The sequence below is a fragment of the Hemitrygon akajei genome, unplaced genomic scaffold (genome assembly GCF_048418815.1).
Source record: "Hemitrygon akajei unplaced genomic scaffold, sHemAka1.3 Scf000083, whole genome shotgun sequence".
Taxonomy (NCBI): Eukaryota; Metazoa; Chordata; class Chondrichthyes; order Myliobatiformes; family Dasyatidae; genus Hemitrygon; species Hemitrygon akajei.
In genome coordinates this window covers 1,853,485-1,860,292 of record NW_027331969.1, presented here as the reverse complement: position 1 = coordinate 1,860,292, position 6,808 = coordinate 1,853,485, and positions in this window count along the sequence as shown.

Genomic DNA, 6,808 nt, shown 5'->3' with positions numbered 1-6,808 from the left:
TCAAGTCAGTATTAAATTACCCGCTCTTGAGGAAGAATTCAAACTCATGTTTTGGTGTGTTAGTGCAGTGTGTCTGGGATCAGGACACAGTGGTTCATCTGCCAGTCCCGTGTATTGGTTGTATTGTGACCCTGTGCTGGTGTGTTCAGGGGTCTGACATCTCCATGTGACCATGTGACAGTGATGCCTCCCAGTCGGTGGGGTTGATGTGGAATAAACTTGAGTTCCCCTTCAGCCCAGTATTACAGACAATCTTTGCCTCAAATTGGAACTAAATTAACACTCATGAATGGGGAGGAAAGCATCTTTGTAAGTTTTACCTTGATTAATAGCATCAAGCGTTTCTCTCAGCACTGTTTTCAACAAATAGGGGTGATCGAATTTTTCAACTGGTAGGGTCTCATCTGTCACTGACAATTCCTGGACATCGTCACTGATTCTGTAAATATTAAACTGCTGGTGATAAACTGGAATTTTGAAGTATTTTACAAATCCATACAGGGTTTCAGTAAAGACCCTGTCCTACCTTCTGTTCCGACGAGCTTCCTCCTGAAATAAATAAAAACACAAATCTGATTAGACTTGGACTTACTGTCCACATCCTTAATTTCATCCAAATCATTACAAGATGTTGAAAATTCCCACTCCCACTGTCACAAACACACACCAGCAATACAGAACCACGGGGTAAATTACAGGGAAAGTTTCTGAAAGTTAGACCATTACTGAGAGGATGGAACTGACAGGAAAGACAGGACAGGCTGTGCATTATATCTGGATAAGACGTCAGAATGATAAAATGGAACAATTTAAGATCAGTGATGGATTTGATTGCGCGAAGGTGGAAAAAGTACCTCGATTATGGCTCACACGAGAGGACACAGGTGCTTGGAAGTAGTACAGAGGAGATGGCCGGGGTAAGTGTTTTGGAATGGGTGGAATGAGCTGCCAGCAACGAAGGTGGAGCTGGATGCGATAGGGTCTTTCAAGAGATTCTACATAGGTACATGGAGCTTAGAAAAATAAAGAGCTATGGCTAACTGGAGGTAATTTCTGAAGTAAGTAGATGTTTGGCACAGAACTGTGGGCCAAAGAGACTGTATTGTGCTGGAGGTTTTCTTTGTTTCTATGTTTCTATTTATGGGGAGACCTTCAGCCAAAGATAACATGCCAGGTGGTTTTTAATAAATCCCACAAGAAATTTAGTGAGGAGGATGTGGAACTCAGTGCCACAGTAGTGGTTGAAATGGAACAGCAGAGATTGAATGTAATGGGGAGGCTAGATAAACACGTGAGGGACCAGGGAGTTCGGGGCACTGTTGCTGGGTGCGGTGAGTAGGTGGCAGGAGGATTGTGACAGAGGGTAAACTGATAGGAGATGGACCGAATGGCCTGCTCATGGCGGAGAATGGGACATAACCTCATGTAAAACTTATCTGAAAATGTAGAGACAGTGAAAGTTTCCGTAATCTGATAGAAACCGGATATGGAGGATAAGTCTGATGTGTGGGTCACATTCTTTATTCTCACTGATTGACAGAGAGACCCTCACACCCACCGCACCAGACACACTTGCAGCCTGTGACTGGAACTGGGTGTTAATGGGAGTTTTAGAGGATATTTAATGTGGTAATTAAGGAAACAGTCAGCAGCTCTGTGTTATGATCAGAGTAAATCATTTCAGAAAAGATTGCATTCTGTCCTGGGATGTACAGAAGTTGTGGAAGTCCAGTTTTGGGGAAACAACAACCCTGAAAAGTTGCATCAATTGTCTGGTGAGAAACAGTTTACTGCCATTTGTAAATGCTGTGTGTAGGAGCAACACGTCTGTTTTCTGTCTGCATTGTATTCTGTGTTACGTGTTTATTACAATAACCAGTCACGTGAGTGGGGACCTGGTGAAAGTGAAGGGAATAAGTTACATATTTGTACTTTGCTCTGGGCTGTTTTGAGCCTGCGACTGGCAGATGCTATATCTTTTGTTGACCGATTCATTGCAGTTTAATTTACGATGAATTATGCTGAAATTTCATTGCTTAAATATTGTATGTTGCTGATAAAGAATCGAATATCTGTCTCCGATCTGTCTAACACTCTGTGTGAAGACACCAGCAGCGGCAATTGATTTGGTAGAATTGGCCGCTGTGCTGTGTTTATTTCAAATATACCACTGTTCATTGAGTTCAATTTTAAAGAAACAAATTGAAATGTAATCCCTCACCTTGAGAAATATCACACCGTCTTTTTGATCTATCTGTTCCTTTAACTCTGAGATTTCCTCCTGAATAATCCTTATATTCTCTTGAATCTTAAGAAGATTTTTCTCCATTGGGTTGAGAATCCTCTTCTCTTCTTCCCTGAGATCCCTGAGTAAACTCTGCTCTTTCTCAGTGATAATCTGGCGCAGTTCAGCAAACTGGGATGTGATGTGGGATTGAAGGCTGTGTGACTGTTTCTGTCAAATGAAAGGTGAAGATTAGTTTACTGTATTGCTGTGTTGTATTTCCTTATGACATTAAGGTGACCATTCGGTCCATTTGGGTCTATACTACTTCTGAGACATTCCCATCAACCCCATTCCCTCACGTTTTCCTGAAACCTATTCTCCCCATTGACCCATTAACTGCCACCTGATTCACATACACCCTTCCCCACCCTCACAGGGTTAACTTTAATTAACCATTCATCCAGCTTGTCCTTGGAAAGTGTCTGAAACTGTCATGGCCACAGGCAGAGCATGCAAACTCCACACAGACAGCAGCAGAGGTCAGGATCGAACCCAGGTCACTGGAGCTGCGATACTCTGCTATTCTGCATTAAATGGAGTAAAACTCGACAGTAATATCAGAAATTCCGCTCAGGAAGCCTCACCCGAACTCCGGAAATCTTCTCTTTCTGTTGCTGCTCCTTTTCCTGGAAGTCTGATTTCTTTTTTGTGAGAGAGTCTAAGGAAGATTTTAGCTGATCCTGGAAGTCAGAGAGTGAAGGAAATAGAAACAAAGATGCATCAAAGGAAACAGGTGAGCAAACCCGATTATCACACAAAATGCCGGAGGAACTCAATGAGTCAGGCAGCATCTATTCAGGGGAAATAAACAGTCGGTGTTTCGGGATGAGACCCTTCATTAGGACTGGGAAGGAATGGGACAGAAGCCAGAATAAAAAGGTTGGGGATGAGAACCAGCTGACAGGTGACGGGTGAGACAACGTGAGGGGGAACGTGGGGGAGGGTGATGAAGTGAGGAGCTGAGAGGGGGCAGGTGGAAGAGGTAAAGGGCTGGAGAAGAAGGAATCTGATACGAAAGGACAATCGATCATGTTAGAAACGGGAGGAATGCAACTGATGGGGTCCTGCGTGATGACGAGGGAGGAGGTGCAGGAATCAGATGTTGCAATTGTCCCGCTCGCAGGCATCAGTGACAGGAGGGAGATCAGTGGAGAGGATCTGGTGGATAAGGGAGTTATGTAGACAGCGATCCCTACAGATCCTGGAGACTTGTGTGGAGGGAGTGGAGGGGGGTTGTTGGAGGGAAAGATGTGCTTGGTGGTGGAATCCCTTTGGGGATGGGGAACGATATGTTGCGAAGAACGATATGTTGGTTATGGAGGCTCGTGCGGTGTTGAGGATGGAGTGAGTATCGATTCAGGGTTAGTTTTTACCTTGCAGATTTTAACAGCTTCTTTAATCGGCATGAAGTGGTGCTCTCTGTGTTCCTGCGCGTCTCTACAGATCAGACAGATCAGTGTCTTGTCCGTTTCACAAAACAGCTTCAGTTCTTCCTCATGTTCCTCGCAGTGACGTTTACTTTCCTTCCCTTTCGGATTCAGGTTTAGGTTTCGAGCTTTTTCGGCCAGATTTGCTAAGGCCCGATTGACCTTGAGGTTGCGGTCAGCAAACACCGCTCTACATTCCGGGCAAGAGTGTCTCTGCTCCCTTTCCCAACACCGTGTGATACAAGAGCGACAGAAGTTGTGCCCGCACTCCAGTATAACCGGATCGGTGAAGAAATCCAGGCAGACGGGACAAATTGTCTCCTCGGTCCAACTCTCGGCCTGTCCTTTCGAAGCCATGTTAACTCCCAGCACTCGCTGATTCGGAATGCTTTCACTTTCGGGGAGTTGCTGATCCCCTGCAGTACCGCGATTGTCCACTACGCGCGCAGCAGACTCGGGGAATGAACATGTCTTTGCTGGATGTGTTCAATGGGAAGTAATGGTGGTAATTTCCATCGCAGGGTGGGATCAGCAACACATTAAACAGATCAGAACAGAAATGAAAACTCGGCCATGGACTGCCTACGCCCGGCTGCGAAAGAAGAGGAGTTGGGCCTGGGTTTGCAACCTCATCCCGAAAAGTGGCAGTGCACAGAACTCGAACTCAAAGGCCTCATCCCTGAGATCGGACGGACCTTCCCCTGGAAGACGATTGAAGTCGTGTAGTGAAAGGAGAAGCCACAGGGCGGGTAACCTTCGCCCTGGACAGCGGGACTCTGACGAGCTGCTGTTGGCGGCCTGTGCTCCATTGGAGTGATTGGCTAAAGAAGAAGCAGAACAGAAATGAAGCCGAAGAGAAGAGCCTGGTTCAGTCTGAGGCAGGACTGAAAGGGACAAGTTCTGAAAAGAGAGGCACAAGAGACTGCAGATGCTGGAATCTCGAGTAAGAAACTCGAGGGACTGAGCGGTTCAGGCAGCATCTTTGGAGAGAAATGTAAAATCGACTTTCAGGTCGAGATCCTTCAGCTGGACTGTCTCAACCCGAAATCTCGATTGACATTTCCCTCAGATGCTGCCTGATCCATTGGGTTCCTCCAGCAGCTAGTTTTTTAATTTTTTTTTCTCGCGGTGTAAAGAGAGTCAGACTGGTGTATAAAACCGGGTTTAAGTAACTATTTAAACAACTATTAAATTAGTTCATGCCATGAAAGTGGGGATGTCGAGAGAATATTGTGCTGTGACAAGACAGATGCCGTGGCTGCAGGGAAAGGACAGGACTGGACATTCCACGTCACAGGGTGGAAACGATTATTTTGGTCGGTGAAGTCCTGAAGAAACTTTTTGACTTTACCCATGTCTGTCCCATCTCCAGTGAAATGCCAGTTTCCACAATTCTGGACAGAGCCCAGACGTTGATGTTTTTTAAAATCAAAATAAACATTATTTGCCATGAAATATTCACAGGGATAAACCGTGCAATGTCTTTATCCGAGGATCAGTGAGCCTTCTGTCACGCAGCTGCTGTGGCACAGGCCCTTGCATCTTTCTCCACAGATCTTCGCCAGCCCACAGTCCGCAAAGAGGTGAGTGACCGTCTCGTCTCCACTGCAGTAATCTCCGGGCAGCGCGCTGTGAGAGTGATCTCCGGGCATGCAGCAAGGATCAGACTGGGAGGGACCCTCTCGTCTCCACTGCAGTAATCTCGGGGCAGCGCGCTGTGGGAGTGATCTCCGGGCATGCAGCAAGGATCAGACTGGGAGGGACCGTCTCGTCTCCACTGCAGTAATCTCGGGGCAGCGCGCTGTGGGAGTGATCTCCGGGCATGCAGCAAGGATCAGACTGGGAGGGGCCCTCTCGTCTCCACTGCAGTAATCTCGGGGCAGCGCGCTGTGGGAGTGATCTCCGGGCATGCAGCAAGGATCAGACTGGGAGGGGCCCTCTCGTCTCCACTGCAGTAAACTCGGGGCAGCGCGCTGTGGGAGTGATCTCCGGGCATGCAGCAAGGATCAGAATGGGAGGGACCCTCTCGTCTCCACTGCAGTAATCTTGGGGCAGCGCGCTGTGGGAGTGATCTCCGGGCATGCAGCAAGGATCAGACTGGGAGGGGCCCTCTCGTCTCCACTGCAGTAATCTCGGGGCAGCGCGCTGTGGGAGTGATCTCCGGGCATGCAGCAGGGATCAGACTGGGAGGGACCCTCTCGTCTCCACTGCAGTAATCTCGGGGCAGCGCGCTGTGGGAGTGATCTCCGGGCATGCAGCAAGTACAGACTGGGAGGGGCCCTCTCGTCGCCACTGCAGTAATCTCGGGGCAGCGCGCTGTGGGAGTGATCTCCGGGCATGCAGCAAGGATCAGACTGGGAGGGACCCTCTCGCCGCCAGACAGGCGAAGATTGGCACGATGATCAGACTATTTCATCGCCCTCCTGATGAACCGACACAAGGTGTTGGATTCGGCCCGGTACATCCCGGGTGGATCCTCCCAACCACTGAGCGCATCGACATGAAACGCAGTCGGAGCAGAGCATCCATCATCAGAGATGCTCACCACCCAGGCCAGGCTCTTTTCTCGCTGCTGCAATCAGGGAGAAGGTACAAGAACCTCAGTTCCCGCACACCAGGTTCAGGAACAGTTACTACCCCTCAACCATCATGCTCGGGAACAACAGAGGGTAACAACACTCACTTACCGTCCATTGAGATGCTCCCAGAACCAAACATCATATCAAAATGAGTGAAATCGGAGGTGGTTTGACTGAGACGGATCACATTGGGCCTGTCTCAGAATTAGAGAAGTAAAAGGGACAGGCTCAATCTCACAGGATATTGACAGGTTCGGGGCAGGAATGATGTTTCCCCTGGCTGGACTGTGGAACCAGGGTTCACAGAATGAATATCACAGTTCACCTCAGCAGGACTGAGATGAGGAGAAATTTCCTCAACAGTGGAAATTTGGAATTTTCTCCACAGGGTTTCTAATTTTGGGGCTCAGCGCTGATGGGGACATTGCAGGAAAGTGGTGTTGAGATTAAAGGTCCGACATGGAGAGGGTACAGATGAATTTCACAAGGATGATTCCAGGAATGAAAGGGTTATT